Source organism: Salmo salar, chromosome 12 (genome assembly GCF_965601325.2).
Source record: "Salmo salar chromosome 12, fSalSal1, whole genome shotgun sequence".
Classification (NCBI taxonomy): Eukaryota; Metazoa; Chordata; class Actinopteri; order Salmoniformes; family Salmonidae; genus Salmo; species Salmo salar.
In genome coordinates, this window is record NC_138302.1 from 86,701,773 (window position 1) to 86,717,856 (window position 16,084).

Sequence of the window (16,084 nt, forward strand, 5' to 3'; positions counted from 1 at the left end):
CAGTGGTTTTCCATTTATGATCAAGTACTTCTTTAAAAGCAGATGAAGTCACTTTGAGGTTCTGAGTTCAGCAATCACAAAGTCCTCTTTAATTCTATTTACCCATGGAAACACAGTGTACTAGAATGTGTCCACCATTGGAAAGTGTAAGCCTACAATTATTTCAATATTTACAAGTACAGGAAAATCTGAATAGAGATTGCATATCCAGTACGTTTGAACTCATCAATCAGCCGTGGCTGAATTGCATTGGATTTAGAGCAACAATAGCAAAACACAATATCACAGACATAAGATAATGCAGGTATCATTCATTATACTATACATATAACCTTTATTTAACTAGGCAAGTCAGTTAAGAACAAATTCTTATTTACAATGACAGCCTTCCCTAGTCAAACCCTAACCTGGACAATGCTGGGCCAATTGTGCACCGCTCTATGGGACTCCCAATCACGGCCAGTTGTGATACAGCCTGGAATTGAACCAGGGTCTGTAGTGACCCCTCTAGCACTGAGAGGTAGTGCCTTAGACCACTGTGCCACTCGGGAGCCCTATTATAGGAGCTTTAACTTCCAAAGGGACATCCATATGTACAATTAAATGGTATTTTCAAATGAGTTTCTGTCAAAAACTGCTATAAACCTACTTCAGATTACAACAGAGGTACTAATTCACTTAAAAATATATGATCTCAACAGGCATGAATCACATCTAGTTTTTGACATTTTGTGATAAAAAAAGAAGAATTTAAATTATGAGACTAAGTGGAGAATGCTAGTTAGCATTTTTACTTTTAACATTAAATTAGTTTGTTTTTATATAAAAACAAGTTTTAATTCCCTTTCATTCTCAGTTCTAATTTACATAATATGTATTTTCTAAATCAGTATATATATATATATATATATATATATATATATATATATATATATATATATATATATATATATATATTTACTCTGTAATAAATATTCAACAAACTGCGATCCAATTAACTGTCCAGATCTATTTTAGTTCTCCAAATGTCTACCCTTATCATGAAGAAGGCTATACTGTAAACACACCAGAACACACACAAACAAACAATGACGTACACTCTTAAAAGCTTCTGTTTATTTCACTCTCAAAAGCACTCTCAAGTTTGTTGGAATTGATCAGAAGACCTGACTTTTATCTGACCAGATTATTCTTGAGGATGTAAAGCATATGTCATGGTGTGCAATGGTATACAGATGTAGGATCTTAATTTGAGCCTGTTTGCTACAGCAGGAAAATAATCATGTGGCAGCTATGAATATGAATTATTATGTGGATTATAATTAGTGGCTATTTTTGTAGGGGTTGATAATGTTTTTTGTGTGCAAATCAAGTCTGAAATGTCAGTGTGGAAATTACAAACTTTAGAAGATTGATAAAATTAAGATCCTGTATCAGGTAATGAATGATATGATGGTATGGTGTGGTATAGTATGATATGGTTATTTCCGTGGTAGTGGCAATCCAACTCTGACGACCTCAATGAGGAATTTCCCTGAAGACTGATTACAAAGGTTCTGCATATGCCCAATTACTTTTTAATGAAGCCGAGTGGTGCACAGACAAATAATGCACTCCTATTTTGCTGCTGTCTGCCTGTTCAACTGTGTATTGCTTGTTCATCAGTGGGTTGACTTACAAATGACTGTTTTTCAGATGAATTAGCGTTTTAATTAACATTACACCGCTATTTGATACCTGGCAAGGGGCTCTAGGGCAATTAAATCTGAATCATTTTCTTACAGGTAAAGTTTAGCCATCTTCCTGCCAATTCAGTTTGTGTTTGAACAAAGACCGGTGTGATCATATACACTTCAGTGGATACACTCCTGAGATTTAGCCAGGCCCCACGTCACAGAATGTCCCCTGTGTACTCTGTGAGCATTAGCACACATAACCTCCACATACCCTTGTTAGCATGTCCTCCGCCAGCCAGCTCCGTCAGGCAGCTCGGGGAGGGACTGCTCAAGAGGCTGCACCTGGAAGGGTCTGATGAGATGAGATGTGCTACAGTGAGCAGGGAAATGAAGATCAGCGCGTCACTCGAGGGCGATGGGGAAGCGCTCCTTAACACAGTACTTTTTTTCCTACCACCTACTTTCTGCCGCTGTTTATGATCTTTTCCGATCTTGAAAAACCATCACTGTATTCACTGGAGCGACATGGGTTTATCCAGGATATATCCTGCTGTCTTTTCTCCAGTTCCACGGGTTGGAGGCTTTATCTTAAAAAAGTGTTCCATGTTTTTTACTCAAACATCCTTACTGGAAAGATACTGCACAACTTGTACAATTGTGCTTTGACTAGTAATTCATTAGAATGTCCACTTGTACATACAGTATGCAGCACAGGGCTATAATTATGAGGTGCACTGTGACCTGTGCAGCCTCTAATTATTTGTCTGTAATATCTCAGTTTATCCTTGAGTTAATGAGAAATTATAGAACATAACAAAAAGCTTTATAGGCCGTTACATCCTTTTCCAAATGTGTTTATTGGGGAAAGGAAGAGGAAATGATCATAGTATATCACAGATAACAAAGCTCTCATGATGTTATTAGAACTCGTTTTTTTGCAGCTCTTAGAAACAATAGTGATGAGAGACAGGAAAGACGAATTGTGTTCTGTCCTTTTGATAAGGGGCAAAATTCATCCCACACCGTACAATGCTGGCGTTGACATTTTACTTTCAAATGGTCCTTTCCAGCACAGTTCCAGCAACTATGGTGGATGCATAACCAGGACAGTGCAGTACACCTCAGCTTGGGTCAGTTCTCAGTAAGGTGAAAAGGCTATTCAATTATTGTTATTCTGTTGGGCATAAGTAGACATCTGATTCTCATTCAGATATCTATTTGGGTGATATTTTTCCTCTGTTCTCCCATTTATAAACATGCCTTTTAACATGGCAAGCACCAAAGCATAATTTGAGGGCCATTATCCAGGGTGAGATCACTATTAAAATCAAATGAAATATCATTAACTGATCATTTCATTCATTTAGTACATTTTCCTAAATGTTCTACTCTTTCAATAATGTACAGTACCAGTCAAAAGTCTGTAAATACATTCTCATTCCAGGGTTTTTCCTTTATGTTTATTATTTTCTAAACTGTAGAATAATACTGAAGACATCAAAACGATGAAATAACACATATGGAAAAAAGTGTTAAACCAATCATAATATATTTTATATTTGATATTCTTCAAAGTAGCCACCCTTTTCCTTGATGACAGCTTTGCACATTGTTGGCATGCTCTTTACCAGCTTCATGATGAATGCTTTTCCAACAGTCTTGAAGGAGTTCCCACATATGCTGAGCACTTGTTGGCTGCTTTTCCTTCACTCTGTGGTCCAACTTATCCCAAACCATGTCAATTGGGTTGAAGTCAGGTGATTGTGGAGGCCAGGTCATCTGATGCAGCACTCCATCACTCTCCTTCTTGGTCAATTAGCCCTTGAATGAGTAGTGTCCAAACTTTTGACTGGTACTGAACGTACTTTGAACATTGTAATAATTATATGGCAGCAGTATCTCAAGAAGCTTGTTTCAAGTACTTCAAGAGTCCATATACGTTCAACATTTAACCAATCATGTCTACTTTTAATTTAGATGCCTAGCTTTCCTCTTTGGTGTCTAAATTGATAGCAAAACCTTTTAATCTAAATGACTGACAAGTTCACTTGAAGCCAGCTAGAATCCTTAGTTGCTACATACATTGTTTTAACTTATAAATTAACAATATATCTATTGATTCTTGAAGAATATAACGTATAAATGCCTCAGGAGCTTAGTTCAACTGTCGTACCCCATCAGAACCCAAAATATAAGCTTGTTTTACTCTAATGTTTGTAAACAATGTCAATATAAAAACTGTATAGCCTCAAAACATGGTTAAAACTGTTTTGATATCATGGATGGTCAGTACTTGCATCCAAAACTCTGTCTATGAATTTGAGAATTCTTACATTTCTCCAGGCCCATCCCTCAGCTTTTTACCAAAACAGAGGTGGGGTGGCCCACTTTGTTATTGTCTCAATTACGGATTCTAGCTTTAAGAAGAAAGTATCTTTACTGTGTCTGCCTTGAATATATTTTTACTCTCATATCGTTCGAGCAAGGCTATTTCTTTTTTCCTCTCTCAAGCTGCCATTTAGTGTCTCACATGGTACATCCATGTGAGTAATGTTCCCCGTTATATCTCCAGGAGTGAAGTCTAGACATATGAGACAGTGCCAGCTCTCATGCAATCAATGCCAGAATAGATAATATTATATCGGAAGTCCAAATGCCATCTGTTTGCTCAGCTCCCAGGTTAAAAGCCTTGTATGCTGTTCAAGGACGAACGCATGTTGTATAGAGCCTCTGGCATGACCTAGAGGGTTTTGTTCTGCCTCTTCAAGTGTGCTGTGGTTCAACAGATTAAAGCCTGTGAGACTGGACTGAGGTCTGCAGACATGCTTGATTGGCTCTATGGTAGATGGTTTTGTGTGCTTAAGCTTCTGTATAGTAGCCAGAAAATGGAACAGTGTTCTGGATTTGCACTAAAAATGATGTGTATTTTCTCTTTAGGTTCACTGAGGGAACACCTAGACAGGAACAAAGCTTCAACTCGAACAGACACAAACAGATTTTTGTCTCTGTGAACAAGAGTATTGTCCACCCTAATAATTTATTGGGCATGTGCCAATAAAAATATTATACAGAGTATAGTGGGTAATATTGGTCACATGGGGTCATGTCACCCTATAAAGGAACACATTTTTTTCAGGAACTAATTTTCTGCATTGAGGCACAGCCCATAAAACAAGGTTATTTCTCCCATCGAGGGATAAATAGAGATTTAACTGTCTCTTCTGTTTATTATCTTCAGCAGCAGCATTTATATGTTGCACACAGCACAGATTTAGGAGACTATCTCTGTAGGCTTATTTTGTCCAGTGACTTGAGGCTCACAACTGTTTTGTAAATTATCAGGAGGACCAGTAGGTATCCACTGAAGCATTCAGCATATAACCAATGTAAGTAGTTGTACTAAAGATGTCAACATTCAACATAAGAACCCTTAAAGGTGCTACACCTAGAATTTATCAGAATGTCTCTCCTATGTGGAAGCTAGGTGAATTGCAACAGCACTAGGCTGCATTCAAAACAAATCTCCCCCTCCCCCACATCACATTTCCACGTAACGCTTGAGCCTTTTACATTCGGTTGTGGTCCACCAGTTTCAAACGGCTGTAAAAACTTTTTGGTTTGTTATTGAAAATATATTTCACAGCCATTTAGATGGTACAATGATTCTCTACACTATTCAGTGCTTGTCTTCTCACATAAACTGAAATTGAATGAACAGTGTAGAATTTTATCAACCAGGAAATGACAGAGTGATTTCTACATTGGCCCCATGACCTGATTTCACATATATAACACAGCCACATGGTCAAAACAGTTGTCCCATTTTGACAACAGAAATCAATAGGCGAATAACACAGCCAATCACAACACTGGCAGGTAAGTAATACTGTAAAAAAAAAACTATCATTCCACTATTACTGCTGATATATTATGGACATTTTCTGAAATTACAATGAACAATTAAAAAAAATATTGTGTGCAGCACCTTTAAACTTGCCTGTGTCAAGATTTCTCATCTTCGTAGGAAAGCACACAGAGTATTTCTCGTTAAATCTACCGAGCACCTTATGGTGGCCCGGCCATTTAACGACCAAAGCAAGGTGACAGCAATGCCAGACAGACAACATTTGCTTAAATACTGAGTTGCTGGTGACATAGTCCTCATTAATATACATGCACCCCCCCATGTACCCTAATCCCCCCTCACCCCCACCCTGCCCCAGCCCCACCCCCACCCAGCCCCCACCACTGTCCCCTAAACTCCGACGGTGGGAGATTATTTTCTGTGCAATAGAAGTGAATGGTAAATCATGTATTGTGTCATTTTTGGAGTCACTTTCATTGTAAATAAGAAAAGAATATGTTTGTAAACACTTCTACATTAATGTGAATGCTACCATGATTACAGATAATCATGAATGAATCGGGAATAATGATGAGTGAGAAAGTTAGAGGTATAAAAACCTTACCCCTCAAAAACATACTAACCCTTACCCCTCAAAAAAATACTAACCTCCCCTGTTATTGTAATGCTGAGAGGTTAGCATGTCTTGGGGGTATGATATTTGCACATCTGTAACTTTCTCACTCATCATTATTCACGATTCATTCAGGACTATCTGTAATCATGGTAGCATCCACATTAATGTAGAAGTGTTTTGAAAATATTATATTTTTATTTCCAATAAAAGTGAAAATGACACAATGCATTATTTACCATTCATTTCTATTGGGCACAAAATAATCTGAAACACAACCCAAACAAACAGCAAATGAATCCAACAAGTTTGTAGAGTCACAAGCCTGATGTAATCATTGCGTGCTAGGAATATGGGACCAAACACTAAACTTTTGACTACTTTAACACATATAAGTGAATTTGTCCCAATCTTTTTGGTCCCCTAAAATTGGGGGGCTATGAACAAAAGTGCTGTAATTTCTAAAGGGTTCACCCGATATGGATGAAAATACCCTCAAATTAAAGCTGACAGTCTGCACATTAACCTCGTAGTCATTGTATCATTTCAAATCCAAAGTGCTGGAGTACAAAACCAAAACAAGAAGCTCACTGTATATACCACTGGGCACTCACTGGTTGAAATAATGTTCTTTCTATGATATTTCAATACAATTACATTGAACCAACGTGAAATAGATGTTGAATCTGTGCCCAGTGGGATGTGGTATTGTTAAAAGGAGAAGTAGGGTTGTAACAATACAGCCAAGCCCAACCCCACCCCAGCCTTTCCAGAAGGCTTTTATCAGCTATGTCTGTCAAGCTATAACCTTACTGTTGAATGAATGTAGCACCATGACTTAATTATAACTGGACAGGAAATATTGTCCATTCCTAGTAATGACCCCATATCCATCGATAAAAAGGCCTGATAAACTAGGACTTCCTGAGCATGGCTGGATAAATGCAGCTTGACTAATGAGACCCTAGCTAATGAGGATGACAGCTCATGTGTTGCTCTGTGGTTCAGAGGCTGGAATGGGATGCTTTTATCCTTTCTTAGAAATTTCAATGAGAGCTCGCTTGTTCACACTTGGGTTTCACCCAACCCTGGATGTGATATCTCACAGCAAAATAGCTTGATATATCAGAGCAGCTGTAATGTGTGATGCCATTTTCATAAGAGTTGCTTCTATTTTGCTTGCATACAGTCTTGTTCCATCGCTGCAACTCCTCTACGGACTCGGGAGAGGCGAAGGTCGATAGCCATGCGTCCTCCAAAACACGACCCTGCCAAGCCCTACTGCTCGCTTAACCAGCCACACCAACTTGTCAGAGGAAATGCTGTCCAGCTGGCGACCGCAATCAGCTTGCAGGCGCCCGGCCCGAGGAGTCGCTAGAGCGCGATCGGACAAAGAAATCCCGGCCGGCCAACCCCTCCCCTAACCCGGACCAATTGTGTACCGCCTCATGGGTCTCACAGTCACGACCGGCTGTGACACAGCGTAGGATTAAACCCGGGTCTGTAGTGATGCCTCAAGCACTGCGATGCAGTGCTTTAGACCGCTGCGCCACTCAGGAGGCTGTGTCAGGGTTTCTAACATAATTATCTAGTGTCAATCCTCTATGGCATACAGTCAGTAAGTATGCTATGTTATGGTATATCTATACAGTAAGTCATAACAGGAGAGGCAGAGCCCTCACCCCAAATCAACAACAGCTCAGCTTAATTAACTACCCCTTGGGTCCAGATAACGCTGTGCCTTCATAATGTGTCAGTCTAGATAGTTTAGCACATACCTGATGCTTCTATCGATTAGTATTGTACTTAATAATCCAATCTAAAGTATTTATTCTGGTGAAAAAGCTCTTCCATTTGTGGAGTATAACTGGCTCTATTTCTTGGTTCAGAGAGTTCTCTATCCTTAGCAAGAAGACAGGTAGTCTGGGGGTTAAATGTCTTGGCAATGCAGTCATTACCAAGCTCAGAGTGAAAACAAAGACATTGTTTACAGCTCAACAGGGAAATAAAAACATAGATGCACAAGCATATGGAAAACAACTAAAATCATCTGAAAAAGTAAAATCATATAATATTATAGTTAAATATGTTTGCAAACAGACAATAAGAACTATGTTAGTTATGGTCATTGTTCTCAGTTCTCTCTGTCTTCTGTACTGAAGCTCTTTTCCATACCAACTTCTTTGCAATGCCCACTGGGAATATTATCTACTTCTCCTTAATTATTGCCGTTTTTTCCATTGACTATTTTAAAAGGAGTAGATTTTCTTAAATCCCACTTACTATAATTAACACTTCAATGAGGATAATGGAAAAGTAAGAGATCAAAGGTTGAATTAATTAGGTTAAGCAGACTTACGTGTTTAATTCAATTCATACATCTACAGTACAATGGATATAGGTATAGAGCTAGATAGACAGACAGACAGACAGACAATTTGGAAATGTTTTAAGAACTTTCTTACTCTATATGAATGAATAAGTCAATAATTTGGTGCCTGTACGTCTAAGTGGAAATAAATAAACAACAACTGAATTCAAATGTCAGTATGGCAGGCTACTGACAATTACCTCTGGCACAAAGGGGCTTATTTTGACAACTCACTTGAAAGTTTGTTGCCACCTAGTGGATTGTTGTATGTTCCCAAGAGGATGATGTTTTGTTATTAGCGTAGTAAACACACACACACACACACATACAGAGGGCGAGAGAGAGATGTGTCTATGGAGTGGTACTAGAGCATTCCACTGGTAGTCACAGATGTTGATAGAATCAGTTAATTGATTAAGATGTAGATGTAAAGGTTTAAGGTTCTCCAACTGACCTCATGGACCTTCTGCTCACAAGGTACAACCCTATATCCTTTAAACCGTCTCATTGTTGTCAATGAGAAATATTTATTAACATCGGCCAATTCTGCTTAATTTAGTGGAATTTCATTGTATTGAATGGAAAATGCAATATCCAAATGGTGAGATGTGATCTCATTAAGAAGAGATAAATACTTGATCAGCTAATGCATTCTGGGTGTAGTCTTCTCAGGGTTACAGGCTGATCCATTTAGAGTGAGGACACTAAACCTTGCCTCTAAAAGGATAAACCTCAGGTTATTACCTGTCTGCTTGCTAGTTTCAGACACTACAGAAAATATTGTATGGAAAAATATGTTTTAGAAAGCTCTCAGACACGGTTTAAATGAACAATTGTTATCATTTTGTTGGTAGTCTTTGGAAGCCAGAATACCTTTTAAACATTTGAATAGACACTTGTTTTTCGTTTCACCTATTAGGGTTGCCTAGCTATCACATTCGTGTTAATAGGGCTATATCTAGTTAGACTACTGTTTTATAATGATGCCAGCGAACTTTAAAGTTATTGTAAAAGATATTTCCTCAAGACAAGTCCTAAATATGTGGGAGGTGTCCCTCTCGTGCCAGCGCACGCCACTGTAGGAGAAGGTAGAATTATTCATGCATTGTTGGCATGACGCTGCATTTCTAATCAATGGGAAACATAGTATTTTACGATACTTGCCGGGTAATGCTGAATTGGGCTGCTTTACAGCTCGCGTAGTTGTTTTGTATTAGAGCCCAACTGAAAGACTTGTTATATTATATCCCGACCACTTAGACTACCCAGAAGGGTCTGTGCCGCTTGGATGCTCGGTGCGGTGACTGAGTGCCTAGCCGAGAGACAGCTCGTGTGCTTGCTCTGCTCCGGGTAGGGAAACTGGTGCATCACTGTAAGTACGTCTTTAGTTATCAACAGTCGCGGGGAGCTCCGTAAAGCAAACTGCTAAACTGTGCACTCTTTACCTATATTGCAAACAACGAAAGCGACATTCATAGAGTAGGTTACTATTTGAATGTATTCGGTCGGTGATACAATACCTTTTGCACTCTAGTGAGGGACGGGTATTAATTGTGCATAGCCGCCCAACTCACTCACCAACAGCATTGCCACGATTCAACACAGTGATGTCTGTGTACAGAATTTTGTTAGGAGTATCAAAACACGGATTATTTCAATGAAATACCAATTGCAAGGATAATTACACATACGGTAAGAGTATTTATTGTTATTCTTATTATTAGCCTATCATTATTATTATTTAAAGGGCCTAGTAGTATTTAGTAGGCTATTAGTATTTAGTAGGCTGTTATTGCCATTATTCGACTATTATTAACCTGTTATTGGTGTCTTGTTGTAAACTAATCGAATAGACTCTATTGTCAAAGTAGTTTGTTTATTTATTTGCATTAGCCTGTTTGAAATTGTATTTAATTCAAGTGGAATTGTTCAACCAGTGTTAGAAACTATAGCAGGCTAGTCCATAGTAGGTTTATAGCCCACACTGCAGGTGAAAAGGAACCTCTGTAACTTTTGCGTGAATAATCATAGCCTATAGCCTACTAGTGTTATCCCATATTTACAACATTTGAGTAGGCTTTATTTTACGTCAGTAAACAGGGTCCCCCGTGCATTTTACGCGTGCGTAACCCACTTGGAGTTACGGTATAGTGATCTGATTTGCCCGAGTGTTGATTTTGTTAGGGCGCTATCATGCTAGAAGTAGGCTACAAATTCAGTAGCTGTGTGCCACCACACTGATTAGTGCGTGCAGATGTTTGGTAGCCTAATCCCTTGCGTCGACTCCCTATCATAATCCATGCCGGATTTGTTGATTATGTAGTTGACGACCAACTGCGGTCATAGTGTCCTATGTCTAGCCAAACATAAATATTCCAGAAAATATTCTATTCTACATTATTTCTATCATGTACAGGCTATACAAGTACATGTTTTTGCAAGTATGCATAGGTTTGTCAGGAAATGTAAATACATATCAATATAGTTAATATCAATATCATAAATAGCATCCTTCCTACATTAGTTATCTTCAGCCACCAGCAGTGGAGTAGTGCTATTAATTTTTTATTCCGGAGCAAAACATTTTTTATGTAGTCATCATTTTGTCAATCCAAGTTTGTACCTACAGGTAGTTTATTTAATAATATCGTTTTAAAATATGCATAAAATGCATCCTCCTAATGCAAGTCTGCCTATGGCTACACATACTGTAGCCTATATTGCCTCAAAGAAAATGATATGTTTATATTACCCTCAAACACCAAATTAGGCCATCATCACTGTCAATTGTGAATAATAATTCATCACATTTTATGGGTGAAACGTCCAATCTGCATCTGCATGCCAACCATTTGATCTCAATCAGTTTTATGGGAATATGCATCTAGTTTTCATAATGATATAAGTAGCTACTGTTTCAGCTAATTTTAGAGCAGATGGCATTAACCAGCTACAGCTACCTGTATGTTGTTTCAATCAAAACACACCTTTAGCCTAGTAGCGCACGCTGTTGAGTTAAGGTCGCATGAGATGCGACCATTCAGCAGAACTATCCTAACATTTCATAAGAAATTAAGTGGTGTTTTTTGTCAAACAGTAACATTATGTTAGTATTATATTCGGTATGTTAGGCCTATGTAGAATACTAATGAATCAGTAAGTGATTTTGCAAGACATTGATTCATCTTTGATCTAAACAAGCACCATTCTGAGAAGTGGCGGAGATTTGCTCTGGTGCACTCCAGCACCACTACGCCCCTGGCCACCAGTCAAACTCATTTCCTAGTGATCAACACAGGACTAATCCTAACATCTGTCCATCAGCCTCATGGTACTCTGCTACTGTTGCCCAGTGCCCTTATCTGATCTGATCTAGATGGGGGGCTAACAGATGAGTCCGCATACTCTCACTGTAGCCAGAGGCATAACTAAACCTGCTCCTTTAATATGCATACTAGATATTTGAGAATCTGTATGGTTTTAGTCTGCTCTTACATTAAATAATTATTACTGGATGACCAAATGTGTTATTTGTATCATGCTAGTGGTAATAGTGTATCTGCTTTCTCCATGGCTGCCAGAGTCCTCTCCTCTGTGAGTTAATGTGAGTTACTGGTAAGGTGTGCTCTGAATGTGGAATGTATAATAAGATGGGATATCTGATTTGCTGTGGGAGATGAAAAGCATCCTTGTTAATTTAGATGATTGATATAGATGAGGCTGTGCTGCAAATTGCCACAGGGTTTGTCTGATAGCTATGAATGGATCTTCTGTCCCCTCACGGTTCATATGGACATTATTGAGGACATTTCCTCAATCATGAATTCCACAATAACAAGAACTAGTTGGCCATGCAGTCCCATGTTGTGAATCTTCACCACTTCCTCCTCCCTTGTGCATTTCTGATGAAAGTAATCACCTGCCTGACATGCACCATGCATCTCAATGGACTCAACAGGCACCCTGCAGAGACAAACCAGACTTGGAATGACTTAGCTATCTGGCATATAGGATTTGCTATAGACACATGGTTGGTTGGTTTATACGTGTGTTAATTGTTGCCACACATTCCAGTGACAATCTCTTAGACATGCATGTGTGGTGGTTTCTTGATGGACTAGAGAGTGCCCTGGCAGATGCAGCTTTGCAGGAAGTAGAAAAAAATGCCTTCAGGCCAACAGACTCTCAGAAGGGATGTAGTGCATAAGTGACATTAAAACGATTTTGGGATAGTTACAGTTAGAGACATTTCATTGGATAGTTCCTGCTGGTAGAAGTATTGAGAACATGTGTCATCTGGGGTATTTCTATTTCATGTACAGTATAACAAATGTTTTCTCTCTCCAGGAAAACGTGTAAAGAAAAGGGGTCAATTCTCTGTTTTCCATAATAGCCTTTCGAATCCATGTAAATTGTGTAACGCTGCTGTAAAAAAAAATGTGTTCCGAACAAGCGACTGAAGTGCGCGTACATTAAGATGAGTTCCTGTCAAGCTATCTCAGTCCAAAAGAGAGGCATTGTGCCCGTTTCATGTGCAAGGAACTCTTCAGCATTTTCTTCTCATTTTATCTCTTATTGGAGCAGGATTCAGTTAGGCAGCAGTGAAGATAAGCCAAATGTGTCTGTCCCTCTTAATCAGTAACCATATAGTATTGGCAGAAATCCTCTCCCCACTCAATCAGATGTATCAATACGGTTTAGAGACACTGTATCAGTCACCATGTTGAATTAAAATAGATCTTTAGACTTTTTCCTAAATTCACGCTTGATAACGTGCTGAAATTGTAATTTTGTTCGTTATCATCACACCAGACATTATCATCACACCATGAAAGAAACCTTTCTCAATATTATGTAATTCCCTCATATCACCCTTCCCAGTAGAGAGCAGCACCAGTTCCAGGTATAAGCGACATAAGCGGTCGCTTATGGGGGGGGGGGGGGGGGGGGCGGGGGGGGTCTGGGCGACTCAGATGGGGGTGTCAACTTACTATTGAGAGTAAAAATAGTAGAATATACCAGGTGCAATTAATGTCAGTTACTGACAGTCACTCAATTAGCCATGTCAGCTAACCATTTTTTGATTGTTAGTTAGTTTATCCAGCTATCTAAACTTGTAGCAATCATGTCCGAATACCGACTGGCATGCAGGGCACGTGCTCAGGGACCCTATTGATTTTGATGGTCATTCTAACTCCAATATCACATTAACATGGCATAAGTCATTACAAAATGTGTAGAATTGCAGGAAATTTTATTTAAAATGGCAAAATAAATCTCTCCACCCCATGGCAAAATGGGTAGAATTGCAGGAAAATAGCTGTAAAACTGCAATTCATTAGGGCATTAAGGAATGGGAGGAGGTCTTCAGAGATGGAGAAGGGAAGAGGGGATGGGATGAGTGGCCAGATTGTTGGGAAATCAGACGTCAATAGATGCAGAATTTCATCTGGTGGGAGAAAATAGAAAGAGTTAAAGGATGAGGAGAGAGGAAAGAGGCAGAATCAAGAGACAGGAGGTGCAGCGGCTAGTTCTTCCTGTCACTTGTCCTCGATAGGCAGCCAGTCTCGAAAGGGGGGCTTGAATTTTGCTCAAGCTGTTCGTCGTCTTGTCTCCACGCCTCCTTCTTGGAACATAGCATAAACCCTGGAGATCAAAGGCAGAGTAAAGGGAAGAGGGGAGGAGGCAGGGGTGCGGGATGAAAAAGCAAACACAAGGGTTACTTAATTTTCATTAACATGTGCCTGGTTTTAGCTGAAAGCCCTCTCAACACGTCAAGGTACAAGCAAAGATCTTTTAACATTTTTTATAAACCCTCTCACCCCCTACTCTATATTTTCAGTGTTTGACCTTATGGGGCTTGGATAGGTGTATTTGTATTTATTAGGGATCCCCCCCCAAATAGAGTACCACAGTATGAGTCATAATACCCATAAATCCTAGCAGTCAAACAAGGAAATGGTTACAATCGTTGTTCCACCATATATTTTTCCCATGGGGAATTTTAGAAACAATTAAAATAAGGGCTGTGTTTCATGTAGGCTTACCCTGGCCTGACGTTTTGATAACCGTGTAAATCTCTCTTGAACAAGGTGACTTTTATCAATATATTCGCCTGCATTTACCACCTGGATTTGGTCCTGTGTAGCAACATTTGAAATTGTATGTTTTAAATTGGTTAAAAGTAGATACTCAGAGCTAGAAAATTGTATATCATACACTGGTTTTAGCTGAAAGCCCTCTCAACACGTCAAGGTACAAGCAAAGATCTTTTAACATTTTTTATAAACCCTCTCACCCCCTACTCTATATTTTCAGTGTTTGACCTTATGGGGCTTGGATAGGTGTATTTGTATTTATTAGGGATCCCCCCCCAAATAGAGTACCACAGTATGAGTCATAATACCCATAAATCCTAGCAGTCAAACAAGGAAATGGTTACAATCGTTGTTCCACCATATATTTTTCCCATGGGGAATTTTAGAAACAATTAAAATAAGGGCTGTGTTTCATGTAGGCTTACCCTGGCCTGACGTTTTGATAACCGTGTAAATCTCTCTTGAACAAGGTGACTTTTATCAATATATTCGCCTGCATTTACCACCTGGATTTGGTCCTGTGTAGCAACATTTGAAATTGTATGTTTTAAATTGGTTAAAAGTAGATACTCAGAGCTAGAAAATTGTATATCATACACTACATTTACATTTACATTTACGTCATTTAGCAGACGCTCTTATCCAGAGCGACTTACAAATTGGTGCATTCACCTTATGATATCCAGTGGATCAACCACTTTACAATAGTACATCTATATCTTTTGGGGTGGGGGGGTTAGAAGGATTACTTTATCCTATCCCAGGTATTCCTTAAAGAGGTGGGGTTTTAGGTGTCTCCGGAAGGTGGTGATTGACTCCGCAGTCCTGGTGTCGTGAGAGAGCTTGTTCCACCATTGGGGTGCCAGAGCAGCGAACCGTTTTGACTGGGCTGAGCGGGAACTGTGGGAACTGTGCTTCCACAGAGGTAGGGGGGCCAGCAGGCCAGAGGTGGATGAACACAGTTGAGGAACAATGGGAAAGTAATTTTGCTTTGAAAGTTGATAAACTTGTAAACCCACTTTTGAGAAAATGGCCCTTGAATGTTTTGGTATACTTACTTGAGAGCTCTTCTTTGTTTAACCTGTTAGGGCTAGGGGGCAGTATTGACACGGCTGGATAAAAAAAATGTACCCGATTTAATCTGGTTACTAATCCTACCCAGTAACTAGAATATGCATATACTTATTATATATGGATAGAAAACACTCTAAAGTTTCTAAAACTGTTTGAATGGTGTCTGTGAGTATAACAGAACTCATTTGGCAGGCAAAACCCTGAGACATTTTCTGACAGGAAGTGGATACCTGATGTGTTGTATTACCTTTAAACCTATGCCATTGAAAAACACAGGGGCTGAGGAATATTTTGGCACTTCCTATTGCTTCCACTAGATGTCACCAGCCTTTACAAAGTGTTTTGAGTCTTCTGGAGGGAGATCTGACCGAACAAGAGCCATGGAAC

General features: G+C 39.2%; 1 protein-coding gene across 3 annotated transcripts in view; it reads left to right on the forward strand.

Moving 5' to 3' along the window:
• The first annotated feature begins 9,622 nt into the window (after positions 1-9,622).
• The window catches only part of LOC106565727 (contactin-4), a 257,951-nt gene continuing 251,489 nt past the window's right edge, over positions 9,623-16,084 (forward strand). For 2 of the 3 annotated variants that reach the window (XM_014133149.3, XM_014133151.3), the window contains exon 1: positions 9,623-10,217. The gene's annotated coding sequence lies outside the window, so the exon portion shown is untranslated. The remainder of the gene's footprint in view (positions 10,218-16,084) is intronic. The other variant, XM_014133150.3, reaches the window with a different exon arrangement.